This window comes from Thalassophryne amazonica, chromosome 23 (genome assembly GCF_902500255.1).
Source record: "Thalassophryne amazonica chromosome 23, fThaAma1.1, whole genome shotgun sequence".
Lineage (NCBI taxonomy): Eukaryota > Metazoa > Chordata > Actinopteri > Batrachoidiformes > Batrachoididae > Thalassophryne > Thalassophryne amazonica.
Window position 1 is genome coordinate 5,579,322 of NC_047125.1, and position 16,265 is coordinate 5,595,586.

Below are 16,265 nucleotides of genomic sequence, written 5' to 3' on the forward strand. Positions count from 1 at the left end.
AACTCTCGTCTTATTTCATGTTGTATGCTAACGGTGTTAGCACTTTACCAGCTGTCCGTTGGTGCACTTCAGGAATGATAAGGAAATATGGCGGCGAATAACTTTTTCTCTTTACACCAAATTAAACGTTATGAGAACCACTGTGCAGTCCCCAAAAATACGAGTTAATAAACACAGTCAGTGTTCTGGATTTGGGGAGAGGGGCGTGTTCAGGCTTTTTTTCGTCACGCACGGAGCCACCCAGGCTCCACCCCTTTATGTATGAATAAAACTACATCTGAAAAAACTAGACATGCCATCATAGTTGGCTTGAAGATATTATTACAAGATTTGAATGCAATGATAAGCCTTTCTCTTTTGTAATGAATGTTGTTAATTGGCAAATTTTACTTGCACAAAATGAGAATTTTGAAAATTTGAAATATTTCTGGTAGAATTTAATTGCTTTAATTGGTATATAAATACGTTGAAGTTAACACATAATAAAAAAAGTGAATATGAAGGTGAACCTTGGAGACTTATCACTAATAGACCTTGGCTGAGTTTGTTGTGCCTTACGCCCTTTTACATTTCTTTTTTTTTCCTCTCTGTCTCTCTCTCTTTTCTTTTTACTGATACATTTTGATATATTCGATGTTACATTAGTGATTGTGTTTTATTTTGAGTTAATTGTTTGCATTTATATGCTTGTTTATTCTTGTATTTTGAGATGTCAAATAAAGTTTCCTTTTTTAACCTTTTATGTAGAGTTCATCGTGAATCAGTGTGGGCGGGTCTCTCAACATGGCGACGCCCAGAAAAGGCGGTCATTTCGGCATTTTTTTTTCTTCAAAACTTTATTTCAACAAATACAATAACAAACAAACGAACAAAATGCAAGGCCAAAGAGATATACAAGAAAAAAAAAGTTCCTTATGGAGAAGGTGTCAGCATTTTTCATTTCGGCTGTTTCGGTAAAGAAATGGGGAAAAATGACACCAATGGGTGTCCAGTGTACTATGCTCCAGTCCAGAAGGTAGCGCTATGAACGTATGTTGATTTGCCAACCGATATAAAAAAAAATCACACGAAGAACTGTTTCCTGTTGTCGTCCGTGGCTAAAGCTAGTTAGCTGGAGACGTTGGAAACTCTTCAGTGAACAGATCAGTCGTATCTCTGTGATCCTCGAATATGTTTTTTGAAGCGCCCCAGAAGCACAAAGGTCGACAGTAAACCGGAAGAAGAAGAAAAGGCGAAGTTAGCGCGAAAAGGTGGAACAGCTGAGAAGGTTGTTGAAACAGCGGCTAGCTGCTGCTAATGCTGAGATCAGAGAGAACCATAGAGAGGGCCGACTTCCTCTATGCTACATTGTAATTGGCTGAGCGTCGGTCGCCATGTTGAATGTGTGTAAGTGGGTGTTGCTATAGATGCACAATGACAGTCTGTGTCACTCTAGAATCATATTAGAGACAAAAGTTGCAGTTTATGTGCATTTTTCTTCACCATGGATCATAACTATCATACCAGCAACATCAGAAAAACATCAAGATCTAAAGGAACTGAGTGTTCATCTATCAATTGCACCAAGTACACTAAAACAAACAAGGAAGTGGCATTCTACTCCTTTCCAAAGGACAAAATGAGGTGAGCCATGTGCTTGTTTAGTATTGACTACTAATCAGTGCTATTCAGTACTGTTCATGAAAGGCAGACAAGCCCGGTTATGAGAAACATTATGATCTAAGTATAAATGGCCATATATATATATAGCATTTATAGTGTAACCAGAGCTGCCATAGTACTACAAACTTGTAAATGAAAATGGAGGCAGTAACTGTCACTGAGAAAGGTTAATGGTGGTATACACACAAACACACACACAGCAAAGGTAAAACTGGACAGACAATAAGTCTAAAGTGACATGTTGATACCTAAACTAATAAAGATTCTAAGATCCTTGCCAAACCAAGTAGCAATAGATCATTAATCATTAATGAAGCAGCTGCTGTCAGTGAGTGTTGCATTCCATCCAATGACTAAATGTGAATAATTTGCTTTTATTTTTATATCATGTGTGAATAAATAACCTGCAACTTCAGTAAATTATTTTAGGTGTGCAGCATGGGTTCAAAACCTGCGTCGAGAGGACCTGCTAGGGAAAAGTCCAGATCAACTGAGGTGGCGCCGAGTTTGCAGTGATCATTTTGCTACTTCCCAATTCAAGAACCCCAATGACAGGTAATTTTAAAAATGATCACTTTAGTCTGTGTTGTTACGGCTCCATAACTCTATTTTGCCACCAATATAGATTAATAATAAATAAAAATAAATTAAACTTTCAAAAAAAGAGTCTAATTACTGTTAGTGACAGTAATGAGAATTTACCACTTCATATTGTCAAATTGTGGTAAATGCCCTCTAAAAAGGTATGTTGTGTGGTGTAGTATATAAATGTCAAATGTGAAAGCTGGTTGTTCTGTTTAAGGATGAATTCAGTGTAAATGCCCCTACAGCTTACCCCAAGACATTGGTAGGGTTAAAATAACTAGTAAATAAGATAGAACAATCCTTGAACTATATATAGATATGCCAACTTTTGTAATGAATCCTAATTATAAGATATTCTTACAGGAAATCTGGATTGCTGCCAAATGCTATACCATGGTTAATTGAGTGTCCCAACCCCCCAAAGAGTGGTGATGTGACGAGAAAGCAGCCACATGACCGAGGACGAGCTGCTGTAACAGATGACCATGGCAGCAGTTCCATGCATGGTAAAAACTGTTCATTAATAACAGAAGTTTTGACATTTATCAAGCATGGGGCCTCCACTTGACGGGGGGGGGGGGGGGGGTGTTTGGGGTGGGGGTGTGGAAACCACAGCCTGTTAAATTAATAAGCTGCAGAACGCATCCTGCTAAAATAATTTGTCTCAGAACGTATCCCATCATTATTTTGTTAAAAAATTGTACATCCCACATCCTGTAAAAATTAAAAAGTCATTCCCAGTTCATGTGAAATTAATAGAGAAAAAAATGAATCCCATGAAAATAAATGTCAGTCCCATGGAACGCATAATTATTGGATCCTGCATCCCGCTAAATTAATAATTGCAATCCCGCATCACGTGAAATTAAAGCAGGTGAATCCCATGGAACATAAAAGAGCATTGCAACAAGCATTATGAAGTTCATACCCTTAAAATCTGTATGGGCTTAACCATATCATATTATATAACTGTAAACTGTATAGCCTCAGTGTGATGATTGCAGACACTGCCAGACAGATTCGCTATCTACATCATGCAATACAAAGTTAGAAAAATACTGGCTACTTTGCTGCCTTCTTGTGTCAGTGTTATGATATGGAATATCCACTCTTAGTGTGGTCTTCATAATGAGTTAATGTTGGCTGCTTATTAGCACCATGGATGTATATTAATATGTCCATGTTAAATACCACCAACTCATTAATTAATGCATCCTTTTCTTGACATTCTAATGAATTTATACATGTGTGAGGCCACTTGTAATCTAGTTATCTACATAAGATGTCTTTAGATATGCATTGAACAAGATCTATTCATCATCAGGTAAGATCATTGTGTTGAGATCAGGCTGCCTAGGTTATAATATACTTACAGCACCTTATTTTCCACTCTGTACACTCCACAATCATAACAGCTGTTTAAACGTTTGTAATAGTAGTTCCTTGTGTTCTAAAGTCAAATAGTGCATTACAGTAGCTTGTAGTACACTCAAGAGAAGTTTTGTTTACAAAACATCACTCCACTGCAGCAGCCAAGCTGCCCCAGTTACACACAATCAAAATGGCGTCCAGATTATGTCATTTTGTGGGAGTGTGGCCCTCTCTGTGGTTCTCTCTGGCTGAGATAGTTGAGTTGGTAAAAAGAAACAGAGCGCAGCAAGAAGAAACAAGTGGATTTAAAGAAGAGAAGAAACTAGTCAACGTGCTGGATGCTGTTTTCAATCCTGAAGTTCACTGATCCAGAGCAGGTTTGTCCACTAAACTTTATTTCAGACCAACTCCACCACATCCAAATGATAGCTGTTAGTTTGTGTTGGAGTTCTTATTATAGACTGAACACCAAATATCAGCAAAAATAAATAAGACAAACTGATGATAAATGAAGGACAGTTCAGCTTGATCAATCGATACTATCGATTACCATTTTTCCTAATTTTATGCACAAAAAATAGAACTGCAGTAGTGTTCAGAATAATAGTAGTGCTATGTGACTAAAAAGATTAATCCAGGTTTTGAGTATATTTCTTATTGTTACATGGGAAACAAGGTACCAGTAGATTCTCACAAATCCAATAAGACCAAGCATTCATGATATGCACACTCTTAAGGTTATGAAATTGGGCTATTAGTAAAAAAAAAGTAGAAAAGGGGGTGTTCACAATAATAGTAGTGTGGCATTTAGTCAGTGAGTTTGTCAATTTTGTTGAACAAACAGGTGTGAATCAGGTGTCCTCTATTTAAGGATGAAGCCAGCACCTGTTGAACATGCTTTTCTCTTTGAAAGCCTGAGGAGAATGGGACATTCAAGACATTGTTCAGAAGAACAACGTAGTTTGATTAAAAAGTTGATTGGAGAGGGGAAAACGTATACGCAGGTGCAAAAAATTATAGGCTGTTCATCTACAATGATGTCCAATGCTTTAAAATAGACAAAAAAAAAAACAAGACACGTGGAAGAAAATGGAAAACAACCATCAAAATGGATAGAAGAATAACCAGAATGGCAAAGGCTCACCCATTGATCAGCTCCAGGATGATCAAAGACAGTCTGGAGTTACCTGTAAGTGCTGTGACAGTTAGAAGACGCCTGTGTGAAGCAAATTTATTTGCAAGAATCCCCCGCAAAGTCCCTCTGTTAAATAAAAGACATGCAGAAGAGGTTACAATTTGCCAAAAAACACATCAACTGGCCTAAAGAGAAATGGAGGAATATTTTGTGGACTGATGAGAGTAAAATTGTTCTTTTTGGGTCCAAGGGCTGCAGACAGTTTGTCAGACGACCCCCAAATTCTGAATTCAAGCCACAGTTCACAGTGAAGACAGTGAAGCATGGTGGTGCAAGCATCATGACATGGGCATGTTTCTCCTACTGTGGTGTTGGGCCTAAACATCGCATACCAGGTATCATGGATCAGTTTGGATATGTCAAAATACTTGAAGAGGTCATGTTGCCTTATGCTGAAGAGGACATGCCCTTGAAATGGGTGTTTCAACAAGACAATGACCCCAAGCACACTAGTAAACAAGCAAAATCTTGGTTCCAAACCAACAAAATTAATGCCTTGCAGATGTGAAGAAATCATGAAAAACTGTGGTTATACAACTAAATACTAGTTTAGTGATTCACAGGATTGCTAAAAAAAAGCAGTTTGAACATAATAGTTTTGAGTTTGTAGCGTCAACAGCAGATGCTACTACTATTGTGAACACCCCCTTTTCTACTTTTTTTTTTTTTTTTACTAATAGCCCAATTTCATAGCCTTAAGAGTGTGCATATCATGAATGCTTGGTCTTGTTGGATTTGTGAGAATCTACTGAATCTACTGGTACCTTGTTTCCCATGTAACAATAAGAAATATACTCAAAACCTGGATTAATCTTTTTAGTCACATAGCACTACTATTATTCTGAACACTAATGTATATGCGCACAATTCATAAAATCTGAAGCTCATGTATCAACATCATGACTCCAAACTGCACAACACCATGGTTTCACTCAAAATCCTAAATCACAGTGATGCAAATCTCTAAATGTAAGAAGCATCATTGTTCACTTTGTTGTAGAAACACTGAGCTTCAAAATGCAGCACCCTGATAACCAGTTAGAATTAGAAGACTTAATTTATTCTGAAGGAAACCACTGATGTTTCAGCTGCACAGATAAACAGAGATTCAAGTCGACATGAAGAACAGGAGACTGAATCGGAAAAATAACCATTGTAAGTTCTTTCAGACTCTCTTGTTGCTCAGGGTTACCACAGTAGATCTGTTATCTATCTGCATGTTGATGCCCTTCCTGACACAACACCTCATGACATGGAAAATGGGCACGTGTGGTCTTGAACCGGTGACCTTCTGCTTTGGAAGCAAGCACACTTACACCCACGCTGCTCCTTAATAAAAATAGCTATATTAGAAGGAAATACATTTCAAAATTTATCCGGATAAGAAGACATTAAAAAAAACTTAACACTGACAGTGAATTATGGCCCTTGATAGTGTTGGTAATATCACAAACACATGATTTATTGCATATTCTGAGTGGAAGAGTTCTTGTACATGTGAGCTGCTGCAGACACGTTATTATTGGACATTTGAGGAGCATAAAAAGGAGGACTAACGAGACACAGTGAGACAGGGAGGGGACAGCTGTTAATGATTGTCAGAGGGAGGAGTTTAATGGGTAATTTTGAGGTGAAAACACCCACTAATAGGCTATAGGACATCATCAGCTGGCTTGGTTGATGTGATTGGCTGCTGCGTTTTGTTGCTGTAGGATTTTTCTGTTCAGCTGTCTTTCTTGTAAATGTGCTGTTCAGTGCACCGTACTGTACTATGTACATCTATTAGGATGGCCCTCATATCCTCCTGACTACCAGGAGGATATATATATATATATATATATATATATATATATATATATATCACAAGCACAGTGCTATTTTAATATTTTAAGTTGGGGGAGCAGCTTCACATAGGTCTATTAAAGTTCAGTGTTCTCAATGGCTTAATGTGATTTCTACTTCTGAACATCACTACAGAGTTTCTCCACACCAGGTTTTTGAGATATGAAAGCATTTTTCATGTATGAAGCATTGAAGCAAAAGCTGCAGTCTTGCACACGTCTTCGGCACTGTAAACAGTATTACGGCTCTTGACATTTCGTGAACCTTGTTTTTAAAAATGATGCTTTTGAAGCTGCTTTTGTGCACGATTAGTGGAGTCAAACTTGTGAGTGAATGAGCAACTTTTGCGTAATCCATCAATATGGAAAATGCAGATTGCAAAAAAATGTGATGTGATGGAGAACATCTGAGCTCTGATTCGGATTCAGCACCCCAAAATGACCCTAAATCAGTTCCCAAAGTCCATGCAAGAAATTTTTATTTTATTTATTTATTTATTTTTGTTATTAATCTCAAGTACTTGTACGTAGTGACTTACTCAAGAATCTGACCTTGCACAGTTTTAATAACTGGTATGTCCTCACAAGAAACCAGTGAATTTGAAAAAATAATTATTTTAGATTTTTCAACATTTTACAACAAATTTCAATTTCTCCAGTGAACCATCAAAGGCTTAACTGCAAGAATTCAAATGCATGTGTAACTGATTTAGAGCAATAAATTACCATGTCATCTGCATAAAGATGAGAAGAGGCATGTCATAAATTTACACACAGATCATTAATGTAAGGCAAAGGCTATTCGCCCAACCGTTGGGCAGATAAATATAATGTCTTACCTTATTCGCCCAACCGTGATCGTGCATTTGACATGTTTTGTGCATCTAAACTACATTTTTTACACCATTTTTTTTATAAGACTCTATTGCAGTATGTTTGACACATTTAACGGCGCCGTCTTTAATTACTGTTTAAAAAAAAACACAATCTTCGTAACCATTTTGAACGGAAGCCTGTTAATGACGACGAAACAGTTTTTATGAACAAAATGCTGCTTGTTGCCTGTAAGATATTGTTAGTTTGACACAGTTCCCTGGGTGTGATGAGCCAAACAGAACCGCTTTAGATCACAGCCCTTCCACGGGCTGCAATCCCTCCCACACCTGGCGAGAAAATATCCGCCTTTTTTCCCCGCATTGAAACCGGAAGTGAACTAACAAGTGCGCTCATTGGTTGGTTGTGGTTGGACATATATGCTCGCGTATTTACTTTATTGAACAAATGGTTGGACGTATAGCCACTCCGTTAATCTAAATTGTGAACAAAATGGGTCCGAACACGGAACCTTGAGGTACATCTTTTGTGACCTCAAGGAAGGAATAACAAACTCCAGCCATCTGAACACATTGTGCCCTACCCGCCAAGTACTGTGCAAAGCAAGTGACAGCTTGTTTGGAAATGCCTTTTCTTAGAAGAATTTCAAGCAAGAGACTGTGATCCACAGTGTCAAAAGCCTTAGATAGATCAATGAACAAAGCAACACAAAACTTTCTTGAGTCCGGTGCTTCAAACACGTTATTCAAAACTTTTAAGGCTGCAGTAGCAGTGCTGTGATGCTTCCTGAAGCCCACCTGAAGAGGGTTTAGAATGTTGTTTAATTCCAAATATTCCTTCAATTGATCACAAACAAGCTTTTCAAATACTTTCGCCAGAGTTCATAATTTTGAAATAGGCCCATAATTGCTCAGAATTGAGGGTTCAGTGTTATGCGTCGACGCGGGTTGAGGAGCGGACCTGCGTCTGACAGAACCCAGCGGTAAAAATAACCAGAAGGCGGTTCCCAACAGAAACTATTTATTTTTCACCTGTGCTTACAAATGTAAAACATAAAAGCGTCCCTCTGGTGGAGTGATAAGTGGCACGTTCACCAGCGCCCGCAAAGATTAAAGCCCGGCGCTCCTGGACTCACTACCACCGCCAAACACCCCCCAGGTGGACACGACGAACCGATTCTCTGTGGAGCAAAGAGAAGGTGAGGCGAGTCAGCAGATACAACTCCATCCTTCGCATAACACACGCCATCAGCAACACACCCAGGTCAATGTTTCTTTTTAACTTTATGCAAATGAGCAGCCTCTCACAACAGGTGGAGGATCACTTATCCTGCACGCCACCGCAGTGAGAAGCAAGCTGCACAATTCTCCTCACAATCTCAGTTTACTGTGTAACAAAACACCAAGATACTATCAACACTTACTTAATCACTTAATTACCTTTAGCGTGTGCTGACAGCATGTGTCCTCACCCTTCCCTGCTTCACGGGCTCGATATGTCAAACCCAGGCGCGGTCCTCAGCGTCTCACAAACGAACATCACAAGGTCGAGTTCCCGGCAGTTCTGCTCAAATCACACATGACTTATATGCAGAACGCCATCCAATTATCTGCTTCAGCTGCAAGTCTTCAAGGCCGCACGTGAGCCCCTGCCACAGGTGTTCCACATGACGCTAATAAGGGTGAGGACTCTTCAGCCAGCACTTTCTCCACAGACAAATCAGCCCTCATGCCACCTGGAGAGCAAAGAAAAGAAAAGAACACCAACACAGCCAGCCACGCCCCCCCAACACACAACAGTTCAGCTCCTTTTAATTTTGGTAGAACAAACACAGGTTTCCAAACTTTAGGAAATGTGTTTGTGCTGACTCAGATTAAAAATGAGAGTTAAGGGCTCAGCAATGAGGTCAGCTGCCAGTTTAAAAAAATGGCTCCATACAATCAGGACCAGCTGATATTTTTTTTAGAATCCAGGTTCTTCAGCTCACTGTGAACCTCAGAGACAATAAACAGAGGAACAATTTACAGCATTAAGTTCATCATTTAAAACTGTTCTTTTAAAGTCAGTGTTAAGAATTAAACAAATGACCTTCTGAAATCAAATGTTCATTACAATGATTTACCATGGCAATCTTATCAGACAGGTTTATAGAATCTGTTATCAAGAAACTGGACAAATCACTGAAAGACATAACACCAGAAGCAGATCAAACAACATTTTAAAATTTCTTGGGATCATTTAAGCTTTTGGTAGTTTCAAATAAGAAAAAGTCAGATTCAGCCTTCTTGATTTAAAAACGTACATCTATTGCGTACCTGATCTTTTCTTTAAGATTTTGAATTTCCATGGAAAACCAGGGATTATTCCACCCTTTTACTCTAAATTTATGCAATGGAGCATGCTTATTCACTAGTTTCAAGAATTCATCATAAATTCCAGTCCAACTCATCAACATTGTTATATTTATGAGGGGCATTTGTTAGTACTAGATTAAGAAGCAATGATCAAGAAGGATCTTAATGTTATAGACCGAGTTGGGCTGTCTATTAATTTACTTAAATTTGGTGAATTACAGGAAAGAGGATTTCTTTCTTAGGAAGTTATTCAGAAGCATAAAAAATTTGACAGTGAAGAAACCGTTGCAGGAGAGAGGGCTTTGATGCCATATTTGATACTCTTACGTGAGTCATTCTGTCTTCTTTAGGTAACAAACAATTATGCTCATGTTCATGTGGTTCAATACTTGTGCTCAACACGATTAAGGGAGCAAAGCAACATTGCTGCATTTGTTCTGTTTTTTTTCTCATGGGTAAAAATTACAATCCATAAGCAGTAGGTATATTATGTTTCTTTGTAATATTTTTCCTTTGCTGGACTGGAAATATAAATGAGGACATTAAACTGGTTAATAATTTTAAGGACTGTCCAGGCAAAACAAGGTCAACGTCCACTGGACAATGTGAAAGCTAAAGGTATTACCGAGAAGTTGCTCAACTTCATCGTCCATCCATCCATCCATCCATCCATCCATTTTCTTCCGCTTTATCCGGAGTCGGGTCGCGGGGTAGCAGCTCAAGCAAAGCCGCCCAGACCTCCCGATCCACACACACCTCCCCCAGCTTCTCCGGGGGAACCCCAAGACATTCCCAAGCCAGCCCAGAGATATAATCCCTCCAGCGTGTCCTGGGTCTTCCCTGGGGCCTCCTCCCAATGGGACGTGCCCGGAACACCTCTCCAGCGAGGCGTCCAGGGGGCATCCGGAAAGACGCCCGAACCACCTCAACTGACTCCTTTCGACATGGAGCAGCAGCGGCTCGACTCCGAGCTCCTCCCGAGTGACCGAGCTCCTCACCCTATCTCTAAGGGAGCACCCAGCCACCCTGTGGAGGAAACTCATCTCGGCCACTTGTACTCGCGATCTCGTTCTTTCGGTCATGAGCCAAATCTCATGACCACAGGTGAAGATCGCAACATAGATCGATCGGTAAATCGAGAGCTTTGCTCCCCTCCTCACCTCTCTCTTCACCACGATGGTCCGATACAGCGACCGCATCACTGCAGATGCTGCACTGATCCGTCTATCGATCTCACGCTCCATCCGTCCCTCACTTGTGAACAAGACCCCGAGATACTTAAACTCCTCCATGTGAGGCAAAGACACTCCACCGACCTGAAGAGGGCAAAGCACCTTTTTCCGGTCGAGAACCATGGCCTCGGATTTGGAGGTGCTGATTTTCATCCCGGACGCTTCACACTCGGCTGCAAACCGCCCCAGTGCACGCTGAAGGTCCTCATTTGACGAAGCCAACAGAACCACATCGTCCGCAAACAGCAGAGACGAGATTCTGTGATTCCCAAACCATACCCCCTCTACACCCTGGCTGCGCCTAGAAATTCTGTCCATAAGATAATGAACAGAACCGGTGACAAAGGGCAGCCCTGGCAGAGGCCAACGTGCACTGGAAACAGATTTGACTTACTACCGGCAATGCGAACCAAGCTCCTGCTGCGGTCGTACAGGGACCGGATAGCCCTTGGCAAAGGACCCCGGACCCCGTACTCCCAGAGCACTCCCCACAGGGTGCCCTGAGGGACACGGTCGAACGCCTTCTCCAGATCCACAAAACACATGTGGACTGGTTGGGCGAACTCCCATGAACCCTTGAGCACCCGATGGAGCGTGTAGAGCTGGACCAGCTCAACTTCATCGTACTCCATGAAAATTCATTAAGGTATACCTTATATATTATATTGCAATTCTAAGGTAGAACTATGCTAGTATACTAAGGTATATTTAAATATCTAAAAAGGAAGAGTAAAATAGGAGAGTAGAAAAGAGTAGAGTAGAGCCACTTAGGTGCCTGGTCTTGAGAACCAGAGATGGTAGCTTGAAAAGCTTTATTTATCTCTTTATTTATCTCATTTATCTCAGGAACTCTCCCTACCCACCCAAGAGGCTCAAGAATGACCATGACCAACCATTATCAGTTCTAGAAACCAAAGGATTTCACAGCCTGATTGAACACTTACAGCCAAGATATACAGTGCCCTACAAACGTATTGGAGCACTTGGTATTTCACACATTTTAATTTGTTTATGCCATTTCAAACACAAATTTCTAAAATTATCTTCCTTTAAACACAAACTGAAAGCAAATCTCTACAACTTAATATAAATTAATTAAAAATACAAAAGCTAAGATGATGGGCTTCATAAATAATGTAACGCTTTGGTATAATACCTGTAAGTAATCAGTTTTATTTCCAGTTTTCTTCAGACAAGTCCCCTGACTTGTCTTGGATTTTATTTAGATAAATTATGAAGAAATATAAAAATAAATATGAATCTGTATGGAGAAGACACTTCTCAAAAACTGAGTGACAGAAGGAGAAGAGTGAGGAAAGCCACTAAAATGCCCAGACAACCAAGAATAATTTATGGGCTTCTCTGGCTGTGAGTGGAGAAATTGTGCACAGTGCACGTTTTGCATTTTGTATCCCCAGTTTATACAGCTTCGTGATGAAGTGGTACAGAGGGGCGATTTTCTTTCACCAAAATGTCAAATCTGGGTTTACATCTTGGATGTACCTTCTGGCAAATTGTAGCTGAACTTTCAGGTCTTCTTTTTAAGAAAATCATCCTTTATACCACTTCATCATGAAGCTGTATAACTGGGGATACATAATATCCTCAAAAAATCAACAATAATGTTAAAACAAACAGAGCTCTGGTATCAGTATCGGCAGATATCCAAATTCAAGTATCAGGATCGGATCGGAGGTGAAAAAATGTGGATCAGTGCATCCCTACCTGTACCAATAGTTGCTTTCCTTTCGATGCAGAGAAAGCTTTTTTAAAGAGCTGAGTGGACTTAATTGTTTAGAACACTGCACAGGTTTGGATTTGGCCCATCATTCATGCACCTCTCTTCCCCGAGTGTCCAGAACATGCAGCTTTAGATCAGATGATACGATCACAAAATCGATCATCAACTTTTACCCCTAGCCCTAGGGTTCTCTAGTACCATGTACACTTATGAGCATCCTTCTCTTTGAACGTGATGTTTGTTATGGAGAGTCCATGATGAGCACAGAAGTCCAATAATAAACAACCGCTCAGGTTTAGATAAGGCAGGCCGTTCCTCCCAGTCACGCCTCTCCAAGTGTCTCTGTCATTGCCCACGTGTGCATTGGAGTTCCCACTGGAGCCTCATCCAGGACTCCAGTCAGGGACTCTGAATGGTTGAATACTCCAAACTGCTGTTTGGTGCACGAATGCACAAATGATAGTCAGAGTCACCACCACCACCACCCGAAGGTGCAGAGAGATGACCTCTCTCATTTGCCGATGTAAATTCCAACATAGCGGCACTCAGCTGGTGACTCGTGAGTATCCCCACACCTGCCCAGCGCCTCACATCTTGTGCATCTCCAGAGTATAAGGGCCAACCTCTATCAAAGAGAGTGGTTCTGGAGCCGAGGGGATGTTCCACACCCCCAGAGCTAGTACCTGCCGCCTGGATCTGGTCTGCTGAGGCCATTGACTTTCACTGCCACCCATGGGACAACACACCTAACCCCAGTGGTTCCCCCAGCAGGTGAGGAGCTCACAGGGTGGAGATGGAAAGTCCACGTTGCCTTTTTGGGCTGTCCCTGGCCAGGATCTGGGGCTAGCCTGGCCAACAGGTAGTCTCTGACTTCAACTTCAGGTCCAAAACTTTCTCCTTCAGCAGTGTTTTTTTTTTCTTCATTGCATGTAGTTTGCCTTGGAAAGTTTCAGTTTTGTTCTGGACTGAGGTTCTTGTTCAGCTCACACCGTTCATGCAGTGCAGTCATTAAATTCTTTTTTTTTCATAGATTCCAAAGCTGCCATTACCCAATCAAACCTCATTTATGAAATCAGTCCTCATCTCCGATATTGCAGAAAGCACCTTCTTTGTTCTTCCATTGTGGCTGCCGGCGTAGCTAAGTTCTGGGTGAAGCATTCCTCACCTCCTCAATGAGTGTTTTGTAGCAGTTATTGTAAATTGTTCTGGGAGCGGTACAAAACACATCCAGACTACACAGCGGCCATCTGGACTCCCCTGAAGCCTGCTTACTTCTTTTAACTGTTGGGACACAGAGTTTGTTTGCATCCAAGACCACAGGGCACAAGGAGGCAGATAAGGCTGAACAGGTTCAATAAGAGAGTTGGGTTCATGACCATTAGAACTTTATATGTCACCAACAAAATCTTGAAATCTGCTCACTGAGTCACATGACACCTGTGAAGAGAAGCCAGAATGGCTGTGATTTTCATCAAAACTCAAGCAGCAGTATTTTGTACCATCTGTAGACATATCATATCTTATGTGGCAGTGCAGAAAATAAAACATTACAGTAGTCTATTGTGGAAGACAAAGGTGTGAATTGAAATTTAAAACAAACTCCTGTATGTACATTTCCATTTTTTTTTCAGTTCCATTCGTGCAATAACGTACTGTCATCAGGTCAAACTCACCACACTGATACTTTATTTTAGCGACTGTTTTTCTAACATTTATTGTTAATTTGTTTCTTTACAGACATACAGCCGTTATTGGTGATTAAAGAAGAAACTCACGCTGAACACCAGGAATGGAATCTGAGTGTTGACCAGGAGGACATTAAAGAAGAAGAGAAGCTGTGGATAAGTCAGCAGGGAGAGCAGCTTCAGCAGCTGGAGGAGGCAGATCTCACCAAGTTTGGTTTCACTGCCGTCACTGTGAAGAATGAAAAGGATGATGAGAGCACAGAGGTTGAGCCTGTAGCCAGCAGCTCATCTGTACACAGAACGCTGACAGCAGAAGCTGATGGAGAGGACGATGGAGGACCACAACCAGCCAGCAACTCAGGTCTAAACAGTCATTTACAACCAGATACCAGTGGCAGGAGTTCAGACAGTTCTGGAAACTGAGACTGATGACAGTGATGACTGGAAACAGACCAGAGAACTTCAGTCAAGTTTTAACCATCCAAAAACTACCAATATTGTTGGTTCAAGCAACACTGACGAGAAACATTTTCAAGACTCTAAAATATGGAAAAGCATCTGGTCACATGAACAACTCAGAGCAACACAGGGGGAGGCAAGCAAATGGAAAACCATTTCGCTGTTCTGAACGGCGTAAAAGACAGAAACATAAGGGCACTTTGAACAAACACAGGACAATTCATACAGAACAAAAACCCTTTGGCTGTTCTGAATGTGGTAAAAGATTTAGTCAAAAGAGCTACCTCAACACTCACATGAGAATTCATACAGGACAAAAAACCATTTGGCTGTTCTGAATGTGGTCAAAGATTTGTACAAAAGATCTACCTGAACACACACATGATAATTCATACAGGACAAAAACAATTTGTATGTTCTGAGTGTGGTCAGAAATTTGGACAAAAGAGTAACCTGAATACTCACATGAGAATTCATACAGGACAAAAACCATTTGATTGTTCTGAATGTGGTCAAAGATTTGGACTAAAGAGCACACTGAAGAAACACATGATTATTCATACAGGACAAAAACCATTTGGCTGTTCTGAATGTGGTCAAAGATTTAGACAGAAGAGCCACTTGAATGGACACATGATAATTCATACAGAGCAAAAAACGATTTGGCTGTTGTGAATGTGGTCAAAGATTTGGACAAAAGAGTAACCTGAAGACACACATGAGATTCATACAGGGCAAAAAACCATTTGGCTGTTCTGAATGTGCTTCAAATATTTGGACAAAAGAGCACTTTGAACAAACACATGATTATTCATACAGGACAAAAGCCATTTGGCTGTTCTGAATGTGGTCAAAGATTTGGACTAAAGAGCATTCTGAGCACGCACATGAGTATCCATATGGGACAAAAACCATTTGGCTGTTCCGAGTGCGGTCAAAGATTTGGACGAAATGGCAACTTGAACAGACCACATGAGGAATTCACACAACTTCTATGAGTGCTCAGCTTGATAACCCACCAGATCATCAAAGTCCTGGACCCCAGCAACAACAGCCTCAGAGGTCCAAAAGAAACAACTTAAACTACAACGCTGTAAATTGCTCCATTGAGGAGAAGAAAGAGATCTTACACTGCTTTCCCTACTCGAGATACAAGAAGTGGGGCAGGGGAAAAAGACAGAATTTGAGGAAATTGTAAATGAAGGGGATGTACCAGCAGAGAAGACAGAAGATGCCACAACTGCAAAACTACACTCTATTGCCTCTCAAATTCCAAACAGTTGACAGCAGAAAAAATAGAAAGTAT

The 16,265-nt window shown here is 40.6% G+C and overlaps 1 protein-coding gene and 1 long non-coding RNA gene across 2 annotated transcripts in view; one reads left to right on the forward strand and one right to left on the reverse strand.

Moving 5' to 3' along the window:
* The window catches only part of LOC117504910, a 360,669-nt gene extending 344,760 nt beyond the window's left edge, over nt 1-15,909 (reverse strand). Inside the window, exons 1-2 of the long non-coding RNA XR_004558969.1 lie at nt 15,329-15,909; nt 15,159-15,243 (exon numbers count right to left, since the gene is read on the reverse strand). This is a non-coding gene — a long non-coding RNA (uncharacterized LOC117504910). The remainder of the gene's footprint in view (nt 1-15,158; nt 15,244-15,328) is intronic.
* Nucleotides 1-16,265, forward strand: part of LOC117504818 — a 3,434,143-nt gene that overhangs the window by 3,103,941 nt on the left and 313,937 nt on the right. The gene's annotated exons all lie outside the window — the stretch shown is intronic.